The sequence below is a fragment of the Macrobrachium nipponense genome, chromosome 1, assembly GCF_015104395.2.
Source record: "Macrobrachium nipponense isolate FS-2020 chromosome 1, ASM1510439v2, whole genome shotgun sequence".
Classification (NCBI taxonomy): Eukaryota; Metazoa; Arthropoda; class Malacostraca; order Decapoda; family Palaemonidae; genus Macrobrachium; species Macrobrachium nipponense.
Window position 1 is genome coordinate 168,195,220 of NC_087200.1, and position 15,893 is coordinate 168,211,112.

The 15,893-nt window shown below is 34.8% G+C and overlaps 1 pseudogene; it reads left to right on the forward strand.

The window, feature by feature from the left end:
* Window positions 1–15,893, forward strand: part of LOC135219804 (protoporphyrinogen oxidase-like) — a 148,172-nt pseudogene that overhangs the window by 100,772 nt on the left and 31,507 nt on the right.

Sequence of the window (15,893 nt, forward strand, 5' to 3'; positions counted from 1 at the left end):
TCTTTCAACCTTTTCCTTAAGTTCTTCACATACTCTCCTTGACTTTCCTCTTGATTTTCTTCCCAATTTTCTGCAAGAATCTTCAACGGTCCTCTCACTTCTCTTCCAAAAATCATTTCATTAGGTGAACATCCCATACTTTCTTGATAAGTACTCCTAACTTCAAACAACATTAATGGTAAACCAACATCCCATTCTCTTCCTGACTCAGAACAATACTTTGTCAGCATACTTTTCAATGTTTGGTGGAACCTTTGAAGTAAAGTTTATTCCTCTGTCACTTTGTACTACTTCTGGTATACCAAACTTTGAGAAAAACTCCACAAGTTTTTCAGCAACTATCTTGGCATATATGTTTCTAACAGGGATTGTTTCTGGATATCTTGTCACAGGACACATTAATGTTAACAAATACTCATTTCCTTTCTTTGTCTTCGGCAGCGGTCCAACCATATCTATAATCACTTTGCTAAAGGGTTCTCCTCTAACTTCTATAGGTTGTAAGGGGCCTTTCTTGATGGTTTCATTTGGTTTTCCAGCTATCTGGCAGGTATGACACTCAAGACAGAACCTGCTAACATCTTTGTGAAGTCCAGGCCAGAAAATCATGATCTTCTCCACAGTCTTCCTGATTCCCATATGTCCAGACTGGATGAGGATTTCACATTAGCTTGCTGAGTTGTATTACCTTGTGTACTCTTGGTAGGATCACCTGTAGGTTTCCCATTAAATTTGTTCCTGTTATTTGGATAAGACTTAAAACCTGGTCGTTGTTGACTCTGGTACTTGACATTGTAAGTACGTTTACAACTGATTATATTGTAATCTTCACTCAGTGTAGCAGCTTTGTCAAGTTTCTTCACCTCTCTCTCTCTCTCTCAAATAGGCTCTTATATGTTCAAGAATTCCCTTAAGATACTGTTCAAGAACAAGTAACTCCTCTAACTCATCAAAAGTTTTAACTTTAGCAGCTTCTAACCAACGTTTGAAACACCTTCTCACTTTGTACACATAATCTAAGAATGTTCCCTTCTCATCTTTTCTGAAATTTCTGAATCTTTCATTGTAGTACTCTGGGGTCATCTGGTAAACTTGTAGCACACTGTGTTTAAGTACCTTGTAGTCTTTACACTGATCAGCTGTTAAGGCTAGATAAGCACTTCTCCCTTTACCAATCAAGACACTTTGTAGCAAAACTGACCATTTATCTTCTGGCCATCCCATACCTGAAGCCACTTTCTCATCTGGAGCTTCTTCAGTAAACTTAGGGATTAACTTCTGTACTCTTACTACATCAAATACAGGGTCTTGATTACCTTGGTTAGGGTTAGACAGTGTTACAGGTAATGTGTATCTAGCTCTTATCAATTCCATTTCCCTTTCATGTTTTGCGATTTCTCTTTCCTCTTTTATCCTTTCTCTTTCCTATTCTGCTGCTTTTTCTTCTTCTCTTTCTCTTCTTTCTTGTTTTTCCCTGACTGTTCTTTCTATTTCAGCTTGCATTTTTAGCTTAATCAAATTCTCTTATGCTTCAATGCGTCTAAGCTCTAACTCTGCATCACTTTTCTCTTTCTTTTCTGCTAGCTTATTTATGAAATCAGCATGTGGTACATTCAACAACTCTTGAGCCAATTCTAACTCATCTTCATCAGTTATTCTACCAGAGTTTATCAATGATTCAATAGCAATACATCTTATTTGTGCCTTTACCTTACTAGTAGACACACAGCCACCACATGCCACTGCTAAAGCGCTCCACTGTGCCTTAGTCAGAGTGGTTTCAGACAACACTTGGATGGAAGGGGCTGCTAAAAATTCCTGAACCTTGAACTGAGCCATTTACCTCTAAGTCATCAACTTACAACTCGATACAATAAATGCAAAATAAAAACCATATGGTCACTCTCCTAGCAAAATATATCCCTAACACCACCATTATATACTAGAGTGATAATGAAATCTGCTTTCCCGGGTCTGGGCACCATTAACCCTATTACGCCGAATGGACATATTAAACGTCGAGTCAAAATGTCTCCCGTATGCCGAATGGACGTATCATACGTAGACTCAAAAAAGTTTTTTTTTAAATTCGCGGAAAAATACTTATAGGCCTACCAGCCAAAAACTTTTGAATCACGCGCCTTGGGGGATGCTAGGAGTTCACGGATCAAGGCGTTGTTTTGTTTACAATCGCTACGCAGGCGCGCAAGCGCGAATTTCTTTCTTATCGCACTAAAAAGTATCAGTGACACATCTCAAAAATTATTTCGTCAGTTTGACATAATTTTTGCACCATTTTAAATTATCCTTTACATGAAGTATTATATATGAAAATATGCACAATTTCATGTAAAATACAACAAAAAATACTCATGATTGTAGCTTTTATCAGTTTTGAAATATTTTCATATAAATAACGATAAGTGCAAAAATTTCAACCTTCGGTCAATTTTGACTCTACCGAAATGGTCGAGAAACGCAATTGTAAGCTAAAATTCTTATATTATAGTAATATTCAATCATTTGCCTTCATTTTGCAACAAATTGGACGTCTCTAGCACAATATTTCGATTTATGGTGAATTTATGGAAAAACTTTTTCCTTATGTTCGCGCGGTAACTCTTCCGATAAATTTTTTCGTGCAATTGTCCTAATGTTTGCACCATTTTAAATTTGCCGTTACATAAAATTTTATATGTGGAAATGTGGGCAATTTCATGCACAATACAACTAAAAACAACCCATGGTTGTAGCTTTTATCAGTTTTGAAATATTTTCATATAAATAACGTTAAGTGCAAAAATTTTAACTTTCGGTCAACTTTGACTCTACCGAAATGGTCGAAAAACGCAATTGTAAGCTAAGACTCTTATATTCTAGTAATATTCAATCATTTACCTTCATTTTGCAACGACTTGGAAGTCTCTAGCACAATATTTCGATTTATGGTGAATTTATGAAAAAAAAAAAAAAACATTTTCCTTACATCCGCGCGGTAACTTCCGAAAAAATCAGAATTTTTTTTGTGCGATTGTCGAAATGTCTGCACCATTTAAAATTAGCTGTTACATAAAGTTTTATATATGAAAATGTGAGCAATTTCATGTAGAATACAACTAAAAATGATTGAAGGTTGTAGCTTTTCTCTTTTTTCAAAATATTTGCATATAAATCAGGATAAATAGAAAAAAACCACATTCGGTCAAATTTGACTCTACCGAAATAGTTGAAAAACGCAATTGTAAGCTAAAACTCTTACGGCCTAGTAATATTCAGTCATTTATCTTCATTTTGAAACAAATTTGAAGTCTCTAGAACAATATTGTGATTTATGGTGAATTTTTGAAAAATATATTTAACTTCCCTCCGCGCGCCGATTCGCGGCCGCAAGTCTCCTAAATGCGTACATTGCATTATCCTAATATTTGCTCCTTTTCATATTAGCCATTTTATAGAGTTTCATATATCATAATGTGCGCAAATTTATGAAGAATACAATAAAAAATAATTGAAGGTTGTAGCTTTTCCCATCTCCGAAATATGTGCATATAAAAAAATATATATATAAAAATTTTGACATTCTGTCAACTTTAACTCGTCCGAAATGGTCGAAATCTGCAATTCTAATCTAAAACTCTTACAGTATCGTAATATTCAATCATTTGTCTTCATTTTGAAACAAATTGGAAGTCTCTAGAACAATATTTAGATTTACGGTGAATTTTTGAAAATAACATTTTTTACGTCCGTGCGTTACGAATTCGTATATCATTTTGTGATAATATTTTTCCGGTGTTGCTTTTATTGTTTTACAATGTATTATATATCAAAATGATTGCAATTTAGTGTACAATACAACGAAAAAAAAAGTAACTCGCTAGCGATGACCGTTTTTTGCACAGCGTGATTTGAATACAATTATGTATGAATTTTGTTTTTTTCGCTACCATATATCGCATTATTTGCATATGATAATGATATTATTTTTCATTTCTGATAGTTGCATACTAAACTTCAGGCAATGACAAAAAAATGAGCCAAAAATGAACTCTTAATCTTGAAAACTAAGCGCGCTGTGATTTTTTGAAAAAATTATTTTTTCCGCTTCCGCGCTCACTCCAAACCGGCCCCGGCATACGGGAGAGGTTTTGTTTTAATGCTTCGGCGTAAGAGGGTTAATTACTTGTGACGAAGTGCAAGTATCTAGTTACCATTCATCAATTGTTACCTCACAAAAGCCAGACACCTGAACCCTCATCACAGGTACTAAACGACTGAATACTCTAAAGGCAACAGTGATCCCTTAACAACTTACCAGTATTGCAGAAAATCAGACTAAGTTCAACAGAACAGGTGTGAGGTAATCTTGTAAGTAATTAAATTAATCAAAGGGCATCACTCCATCAACAACTTTAAAAGTCTAAGTACTTCCTTGGTTCTTTGTCACTTCAAGTTGATTGAAGGGAAAACAGATCAATTACCACTCTATGTTTCTACCTAACATCAATATAATCAAATGCAAATATACTGGTTAGAAATGAAAACACTTATAAAAACTCTAAATACAAAAATTTATTATTAAATTCAAAATCTATAAGTGAAATTCACAATATCAGGGAAAATTACTGTTACGTACTTGAAAACAAAGTAAAGTTTAATTAATTCTCGAATAAAATTAAGTAAAATTAAATCAAAATGAATTTATCACAAAATTCAAGAAAATTAATTCAATCAAAATTCAAAAGTGTTAGGCAATAATTGTGGAAATTAATTCACAAGTGCTAAACAACAATAAAACTTGAAAAGAATTCTAAGTAAATGCAAATTAATTCACAAGTGTTAAATTTAATTAATTGTGCAATCATTAGGCAATGAAAATAACTAAGTTAATTAAATTGTGAATGCAAATGAAAATACAGAAAAATGTGGAAAATATCAAAGTTTCAAAAAGTATTAATCACACAGTATATAAAATAAAAAGGCACACTTCAATAAGAAAATGAACAAATGCACAAAAATGAAACAAACACAAAACACAAAAATTTGCAATGTGTAAAAACGCAAATAGTTTCTCTCAAACCACTGTAACCATCAGTTATTTAGTTTTTACCAAACCACTGTTCCTATCAGTTATTAGTTGCAACTAATAAAAATATAACACACTTTACCTTTTTGGTATACCAATTTTTTTCTTTCTTGCTGCAGCTTGTTTCACACTTTCACAAAACCAGGCGCTGTTACAACAACAATATTTGTTCAGATTCCACAAAAAATCACTAAACACTAAATAAACTCTAAGAAATATCAAATATGAAATTCTCAAGTTACAGGTGACCATTCAATAAGTACGAAATCGTTATGTTACTTTAACATCAAAGGTGCTATGCGATGGAGAGAGAGAGAGAGAGAGATAGATGTGAACAGTTTGAGTCTTTAAGCCCGAATGGAAAACTTCTCCCTTACGGAAGCTGGACGGGAAATATCACAAAACGTTTTGAGACAATTCTTTCTAGAAGCTTCGAAACCTTACGCAACTTTACATACAAAATGTGTAATCTGCACGTGGCTTTGTCAAAGACATACACGTATGAGACCAGTCTGTTAAAAAAAAGACATGTACTCGACTCGATCAACCGAAGCAGAAATTCCTTATCTTACTTGATGACAGAATCTCAAAACACAAATGAAGACTCGAGCTCGCTTATCAAACGTGTTGACCGATTTTGAAAAACAACTCTAGCTTTGAACGGACAAAGATATTCTCTCTCTTTTTACATTCTACGTTAAATATATATTCTTTTTATATTATGTTATGCGAAATCTGAACACACATTTAAAACATCCTATTTCTAAGCTATCTAGGAATCTGAAAAAATGTTGCCAAAATTCTACATAACATTTTATACAGTCTAAAGAAGGGAAATATGCATTTTGACAGTAGCAATATATAGATATATATAATATATATATATACAGTAGAGCCTCGGTTCTCGACGATAATTCGTTCCAGAAGGAGCGTCGAAATTCGATTATTTCGAGAACTGAATCAAGTTTTCCCATAAGAAATAACTGAAAATGGATTAATCCGTTCTTGACCATCAGTTATTACCCTAACCTTGCCTTTTTATACAATACATTACATGTAAATTACAACTAAATAAGTTAAAAGTTAAATAAATATCATGTTAAACGTATATTTATAATTTTAAATGTATAATATACAGTTTAAAAGAAAACTAGCCTGCGTCCAACCGATTGTTGACCAAGCGCCATAGGCTACCTAGGTAAATAGTAAGTAGAACGTAGTGTAGTGGGTAGGCATAAAACGTGTTGCTAACATAATAAAAACATTGAAAAGCAAGTCTAATTATCACAGTAAACTAATAAACTATTAAAATTAAACCCAATTTATATTTATCAAAAACTTGCAAAAATTTCCCTACAGTAAGTCGGCATTTACGGATGTAAACAAACCATAGCGCAGCCCTGTTGGTTTATATCGGGACTATGGTAGTAAACAAACCATATCTTGCTATAAGCCTAGAAACGTTTACATTCGATATTAATTTATAGTAAATCTTTTACGGAGTCGACTGCAATACTGTATACAAAATCGCTTGAAAATTATCTTTCAGTAAATGTAATGTTATGATACTAACGATTTTGTTTCATAAACGTCCTTATAAAAAAGGTGCGTCTTTTACGGGAAATTGTCCAATATCAGGGCTGGTTTCAAGCTTATTGGACTTTGACAATGATTATGGTACTGCATGGTACATATATACGTACGTATAAGTAAAAGAATCTTCTTAATGTCTTTAATTACCAGCATCTCTTGAGTTTAATATCAAGCTAACCTCTTTTTTTTTACGAGGACGCTTATAAACGAAGCATACAGATTGCGTTCGTTAGCGCGCGCGCGTTGCATATGTAAACTGTGTCACTACCAGACCTCATATGTAAACATTGACGTCTTTTTACAATAGACATAAAAGAATCGTCTTAATTTCTATAATTATTCTATACCATAGCGGCTTCTCTGATTAAGCTAAGGCTAACCTCCTCTTTACCAGCAAGCTTAACAAAGATTAAGATTGCGTTTGCTACCGAACGGCACACGTTACGTATGTGACAGTGGTTTCACTACCAAATCTCACACGTAAACAATGACGTATTTTTACAGTAGACATAAAAGAATCTACTTAATTTCTATAATTAATGTATACCGTAGCGGATTCTGAGTTAAGCTAAGGCTAACCTCTTCTTTACCGGCACGCTTAAAAAGCTTAGATTGCGTTGCTACCGAACCGAACATGTTACGTAAGTAACTGGTTTCACTACCAAATCTTACATGTAAACATTGAAGTATTACAGTACGACATAAAAGATTCTTCTTAATTTCTTAATTACTACGCACTTAATATGGCATAGTGGCTTCTCTGATATAAGCTATGACTAACTTCTTCTTTACCGGCAAGCTTAACAAAGCTTAAAGATTGCATTCGCTACCGAACTGCACATGTAACCTACGTACGTAACATTGCCTTCACTCCCTAACACTTAAATACGTATTGCATTTGCTACTGAAACGCGCGCCTCAAGTGTGAGCATGGTTTTAGAATATGTCTACGCTTGAAAAAAAAATCAAGCAAGGGTGCTTGATTAAATCTTTTTTTCGCTCATCACTTTCATGCAGAGGAGAGGATAGACGAAACTTAAGGTTTATTTTGGAGTTGGAAATGATGGGAACATTTTGAAGAAGGAAAACGCGAGATGCCATGTAAACACTTTTCCATTATTTCAGAGATTAACAATAGCAAAAGGTTTTAATAGATAGCCAGTAGTAATGTTGGGACCCATGATGAATCAAAAGGTAACTGCGTATAGAGTTGATACCACCGAAAAAGCGAACGAAATGCGCGCAAGGTGTACAAGACACACACTGTTTGAATGTTTGTAAACATTAGTTGCGGACTTTAAACAATGCTGAGTGGCATCACCAGTGTTACCAACCGTTTTGCTAAATTATGCTAGCCGGTCCAAGCAAGAATTTATGCCAAATATGGTGCATAATAATACATTTGAGCTAAAACAACGATGTAATGGAAATTTAAAACATTTATATATTAGGTGAAATGATACAAAGTGATGAACAGACAATATTATAACTAATAATTTGATGATCTTTACATGTTAGGAAACTCGTAATAAAACACCATTTTTCTTTAATAGATCACATACGCAATCACTAGTACACTATTTGATATGTAATCACTATTATACTATTTGACAAATGTGTGAAGATCACACATACAAATGTGAAGAAAAACAACAAATTTTACTTATTACTGCATCATTATCATGCCACTCAGAACCATTTTTCATTAACAGGTCACATAAACAATTAATAAATACTTGAAAATATGTGAAAATTACTTCAAATATAACATTTTGTTATTTACTGATATTTACTGAAAAATTAAAACTAAAAAAAAGGTAAACAAACAAACCAGTCTCTACTCAAGAAGAAAAACATACGTACTTATTACTTGATCATTATCATGCCACTGAAACACTATTTTTCTTTAACAGATCACATACACAATGAATAAATACTTGAAAATTGTGTGAAAATCACTTCAGACATAATTAAAATTTTGATAACTACTGAAAAAAATAAAACTTAAAAAAGGAAAAAAAGTAATTCTTTACTCATGAAGAAAAAACATTATTAACACTTTACTGATCGTTTGTCATGCCACTGTGGGTATTTATTTATATTCACAAAATTTAACATTCCTTAGTTGGGTTCAAACTTAGCAATTAACTCATTTGTTAGTGCTGCTTTTGAGGCAATTTCACTTGAAGATACATTCACTATAGCTGTGTATGAAATTGAGGAATTTTCTGCATTTTATTTAAAATTTTAGTGAAAATACATTCTAAAATTGTACTAGAACCCTAAGTGTGAAAGAAATTATGCTAAGCTCCAATTCTTGGGTCAAATTATGCTAAAAAACATGAAATTATGCTACATTTGGTAGCACTGGATGACGCCAACTAGTGGCGGCTGGCGGAAACAGTTTTTTTTTACAAACATCATATGGTCGGGGGTCGGAAACTGGTTTTTTGGTTGAAAACAGATACAAAGTTTATTGGAAATTTAGTGGCGAAATCCGATTATGTCGAGTTCTAATACGGTCGTGAACCGGGTCTCTACTGTATATATATATATATTATATATATGTATATAATATATATATATATATATAGTATATATATATATATATATATATAGTATGAATATCTATATCTATACATATATATATATATATATATATATATATATATATACTATATATATATAATATATATATATATATATATATATATATATATATATATATATATATATATATATATATAGAGAGAGAGAAGAGAGCGAGAGAGAGAGAATACAGATACATATTTTATGCCACCCGCAATTGTATTTTCAATTATTTATGTGACTTACGCCTTTTAATAGGTTGGGTGGGACCATTGATGTAGGGTATGCGATACACAAAGTTGAGTCTTATTACAAATATCATTTTCCTATTCCCTGCCACTAAAGAAAGTTATTTTAGCTAAAAGAATAGTGTATTGATTACATGTAATTGATTTTCTGAATTTTTGCACTGTTCTTTTACTGAGAAAGGAGAAAGGAAAAACTATTTTGTTAATCTTGAAAGTGATTTTTTTATTATTATTATTTCTTAATGGTTTTCTATCACTTCATTTTCAGGGTTGTTGGAAATGCTGGTGCTAACACGCTTGTCCTTGCTGAAAGTTTAGGTCTGACAGAGAAAATTGTTAGTGTCAATTATAGTCATCCCTCAGCCAAGAACCGCATGATTCAGGTATTATTAAGCTTTGTATATTCCATTATTGTAGCTAAAAGTTTTGTTGAGTATCAGATTCAAATAATTTTGATTAAGTGAGTTTGAATATACATTTTATGGTGAGTAGAATTCTTATTTACATCTTTGCTTTTTAGCACTTGATGAAAATGCCTTTTGTATTTTAGTAGTATATTATTTATTTGTCATGGTAATGATCGAGGTAAAACTACTTAAAAGGGAAAGATTCTCAGAAAAGGTGATACTTATTACAAGTTTTCACAAACAAAATGTGCAGTAGTAAAAAGAAGTTAATTCACTTGTTTGGAAAGACCAGTAGAATACTGCAGAAAGATAAACTGGATCAAGTTCAAACCTTGGGATGAAAGCCAGAATAGTCACCTTGTACTATTGCCTTATGAATGATATCAAGTCAAAAGCCAAGTCTTGCAAAAAATCTTATTGTGGACATGGGTGAAAGAGGGTTTCCAATGAATTATTTGCATATTATGTCTTGTAAGGACTGAAAGGATGAAAAATGTATGGGTATTCAGCTGCCCTGGTTTGTTTTGCTGTTGAAGAAGATATTCTACCTAAAAGGGACTAGGTAGCCCATGGGAACTACATCACAGTTTTTCTTGTAGGGTGGTAGTGCCATCAGTGCACCTTATGTGGTACACTGTACACAGTACTTGAGGGTTTTTGTAGCATCTGTTCGGCCCCTAGTTGCAACCACTTTCACTCCGTTTACTGTACCTCCATTCATATTCTTTTTATTGTATTTCCACCCTCTAATAAGTGTTTCATAGTGCAACTGCGAGGTTTTCCTCCTGTTACAACTTTCAAACCTTCCTACTGTCAGTTTCATTCTCAGTGGTGAATGACCTCATAGGTCCCAGCGCTTGGCCTTTTGTTTAAAATCCCTCCTTCCAGTAATGTTACAGAACATACTGAGTTAGACATTCACATATATTACACAAGTAGCTTATTGGATGTGCAACCGTTTGCAAATAAGTAATTATACTCATTAATACAGGTAATTTACAAGTACAGTAGTACCTCGAGATACGAAAGGCTCAACTTACGAAAAATCCAAGTTACGAAAGCAAAGACGAAAAATTTTACTGCTCTACATACGAAAAGTTTTCAAGATACGGAAGGTTTCTGAAAGTCCGAGATTCGCCCCATAACAATTTTGAAACTCGCGCCGCACACCGCCATCTTAGTTATAGTAGACTCGCCACCATCCTCCTGCTCTCCCATTGGTTCCTGATGCTAGCCAAGCCATGAGATCCTTCTCTCTAATTGGACAGCATCCCTCCCATCATGCATCTTCTATACATACGTACTACGTGTTGGCGTGCTTTACCTCGGCCACTTCGCACCCGAAACTTTACCGTACGCAATCGGCATTCGTTCGCTCCAACGATTTCATTTAGTAACGTAAATTCGTTAGTGATTTCGTTGCAGTACGTACATATTATCGTGTTGTGCTACTTTATCGTGTTGTGAGAACGTAACTTAATTACTTACAGTACATAGAGTCATGGGTCCCAAGAAAGTTGCTGAAGTTCACAGAAAGAAGAGAATGCTTTCTATGGAGACAAAAATGGAGATAATAAAAAAGTATGAAGCTGGCTTGCGGTTGAGTGTGATCGCTAAGGAATACGGCTGAAATCCGTCGACGATAGGCACCATCCTTAAGCAGAAGGAAGCCATCAAAGCAGCTACACCTTCCAAGGGCGTCACTATTTTTTCCAACAAGAGGAGCCATGTGCATAATGAAATGGAAAGGCTGCTTCTTGTATAGATCGAGGACAAAGAAATTGATGGCGATACGATAACCGAGACGGCAATCTACCAGAAGGCCAGCGCTATTTTCGGCGATTTGATTGCCCAAGCCAAAGACGACGTTGGTGACTCAACCCTACCTGTGAAAGCCAAGCCTGGCTCTTCCTCAGGTGCCAGGGAAGATGTCACTGTCTCTCAGGACAAGACATCAGGGTTGTTAAGAGAAGGTCCCCTCTACAATCCTATTTGCACAAGGTTTCGGCCTGAAAGAGGACTGGGATGCATTGTGAAGATGGTGCATGTTCTCGCCAACCTGTTGACCGTGAGACCTTGCCTGACTTTCGCTCACACTCATGAGTAACTGAGTACGATGTGGCCGAGCGTGTCAGCCGCGCATCGAGAACCCGTGCACTCTCCTTAGGAAAGCACCTCGCCCACCGCAAGACCTCCACTGCCTTCATCACCATTGGTTGATGATCGTGGGTGGCTCATTCCTCCTGTCAGCGCAGCTAGCAGGAAGAACAAGAGCACAATCTTCCTCTCCTATTCCCTTTACTTCCTTGGGATACACCAGCAGGGGTTTTAGGACCCCACTGAACACACGCCCATGTCATTTAGGATGGATCAAAGGGGTTTGGCGAGATTCTCCCTCCTAGGAGAGTAGATCAGGAGGACCATTCTTTTGAAGGGCTTGAGGGCCCTTTGCCTACAGATTCGGATGCCCCGAGGTATAGAGGACCTTAGAGAGATGGTAGGACTGATTCGTCAGCACAGTGATCTCGAGGAAGCAACCATGGCCTCTTCTTCAGGAGACTGCCACTCTTGGCTCAAATCTTTTTGAGGTCCTAAGAAGGAACACAACGTTTCGATGGGGCTGCCATGGTCTGTGCTTCCCCTGATCCCAACTCCTTGCGAGGTGGGGTGCTTAGGGATCCACTGCAGAGAGATTATGCCCTTTTATGCCTACTCACTCTGCTGTGGGTTCAACTGAACATTGGGACTTTTAACTCCTTTAGTTCTCCTTCTATAAATTTTCCCCTTTCCTTCTTCTTCTTTCGATGACGACCTTGGCATGCTATTGGATTACTGAATTGACTGTTCTTTTAACTTGATGGAGGGTGGAGTTGGATGGCATGCCACTCCACCCGTAAAACTAGAGTATCTGACGTGGTCGAGCGAGTGGAAATTTTTATGTCAAGCCATACTCACAGTTCTGGGTCCAATCTTGACAGATTGATGGCCCTTAAGGTACTGTGGGTGTGGCGTATATCCAGGTGAGGATCCTAGGTCAGTTATCACTTTGTAACAGTATTGCTCCTCCCCCAGTTGGGCCTCCCTGGTGAAATGGACATCATTCTGGATGAAATATTTAAATTTTGATTATGGCAAACATGGTAAAACTTCCAACGACTTCTAGCACGGATAAGGAATATTCTAAAGATAACTCTAATAATCCCTTAAACGCCGAGCCGGTATTTCCAAAAGTGTCTCCTGTATGCCGGCGGCGTTCGTGAGTGAGCGCCGAAGCGGAAAAAGTTTTTTACAAAAATCACAGCACACTTAATTTTCAAGATTAAGAGTTAATTTTTTTGTCATTACCTGAAGTTTAGTATGCAACCATCAGAAATGAAAAAAAATATCATTATCATATATAAATATTGGAATATATGACAGCGCGAAAAAAAATTTCATATATAATTGTATACAAATCATGATGTGAGCAGAACGGTTAAAGCTAATGATTTAATTATTTTTTCGTTGTATCGTACACTAAATTGCAATGATTTTGGTATATAACGAATTGTAAAACTATCAAAGCAAGACAGAGAAAATATTATCACAATATGATGCATGAATTTGTAATGCGCGGACATAAAAAAATGTTTTTTTCAAAAATTCACCATAAATCAAAATATTGTGCTAGAGACTTCCCGTTTGTTGTAAAATGAAGGTAATTGATTGAATATTAATAGAATGTAAGTGTTTTAGCTTACAATTGCAGTTTTTGACCATTTCTGTCAAGTTAAAATTGACCGAAGGTCGAATTTTTTCTATTTATCGTTATTTATATGAAAATATAGGCAGTCCCCGGGTTACGAAGGTCTTGGCTTACGACGTTTTGAGGTTACGACGCTTTTCAATTATATTCATCAGAAATTATTTCCAGGGTTAAGACGCATGTTCCATGGTTACGACGCATGTTCCAGAGTTACGACGCCTACAAACGCTGACACCAAAAATGCAAAATGATCAATATTTAAAGTTTTTTTTTGATGAAAAATGCAATAGGAATGTAGTTTACATAGTTTTGAATGCACCTAAAGCATTAAAAGTAAGGTTTTCTTATGATTTTTGACAATGTTCTGGCTTACGACGATTTTCAGCTTACGACGCGTTTCAAGAATGGAACCCCCGTCGTAACCCGGGGACTGCCTGTATTTCAAAACTGATAAAATTTATAACCATTGGTTGTTTTGTTGTTGTATTCTACATGAAATTGCGCACATTTTCATATATAAAACTATGTAATGGCTAATTTAAAATGGTGCAAACATTACAACAATCAGACGAAAAAATTTCTGATTTTTTCAGAAGAGTTACCGCACGGATGTAAGGAAAAAGTTTTTCATAAATTCACCATAAATCGAAATATTGTAATATAGACTTTTAATTTGTTGCAAAATAAAGGTAAATGATTGAATATTACTAGAATGTAATAGTTTTAGCTTACAATTGCGTTTTTTTACCATCTCGGTCGAGTCAAAGTTGACCAAAGGTTGAAATTTTGGCACTTATCATTATTTATATGAAAATATTTCTAAACTGATAAAAGCTACAACCATGGGTTGTTTTTTGTTGTATTCCACATGAAATTGCACACATTTTCATATATAAAACTTTATGTAACGGCTAATTTAAAATAGTGCAAACATTACGACAATCTGACGAAAAAATTTCTGATATTTTTCGGAAGAGTTACCGGGCGGATGTAAGGAAAATGTTTTTTTTCATAAATTCACCATAAATCAAAATATTGTGCTAGGGACTTCTAATTTATTGCAAAATAAAGGTAAATGATTGAATATTACTAGAATGTAAGAGTTTTAGCTTACAATTGCGTTTTTCGACCATTTCAGTCAAGTCAAAGTTGACCGAAGGTTGATATTTTGGCACTTATCGTTATTTATATGAAAATATTTCAAAACTAATAAAAGCTACAACCATGGGTTGTTTTTTTGTTGTATTCCACATGATATTGCACACATTTTCATTTATAAAACTTTATTTAACGGCTAATATAAAACTGTGCAAACATTACGACAATGGGATGAAAAAATTTCTGATTTTTTCGGAAGAGTTATCGCGTGGACGTAAGGAAAAAGTTTTTTTAATAAATATACCATAAATCGAAATATTGTGCTAGAGACTTCCAATTTGTTGTAAAATAAAGGTAAATGATTGAATATTACTTTATTATAAGAGTTTTAGCTTACAACTGCGTTTTTTGACCATTTCAGTCAAGTCAAATTGACCGAAGGTTGAAATTTTGGCACTTATCGTTATTTATATGAAAATATTTCAAAACTGATAAAAGCTACAATCATGAATTGTTTTTTGTTGTATTCTATATAAAATTGCGCAAATTTTCATATATAAAACTCTATGTAACGGCTAATATGAAATGGTGCAAAAATTATGTCAAAGTGACGAAATAATTTCTGAGATGTGTCGCTGATGCTTTTTAGTGCGAGAAGAAAGAAATTCGCGCTTGCGCGCCTGGGTAACGATTGTAAACAAAACAACATCTTGATCCGTGAACTCCTAGCATCCCCCAAGGTGCGTGATTCAAAAGTTTTTGCCTAGTAGGCCTATAACTATTTTTCCACGAATATTTTTAAAAACTTTTTTTCGTTGACGTTTCGCACGTCGGTTCGACACCCGACAGACAATTTTCGTTGACGTTTGATATGTCCAATTGGCGTTAAAGGGTTATAAAAGTCTTAGTGGTATTAAGACGCTTAGACCATATACTAGACCAAGAAGAACTAAATATATTGTTGACCCAACCTGGACTCACTTTGACTCCCTGGAAGTTGTGCAAGATTTTTAACTTTAGAAACTGATCAAAAGCTCTCAATGCTTAAGCTTGAAAACTTGAAAATTATTTATTGACCAGGTGCTCTACAGCAGAAATGTCATTCATATGGATAAAGAAAAGACGTG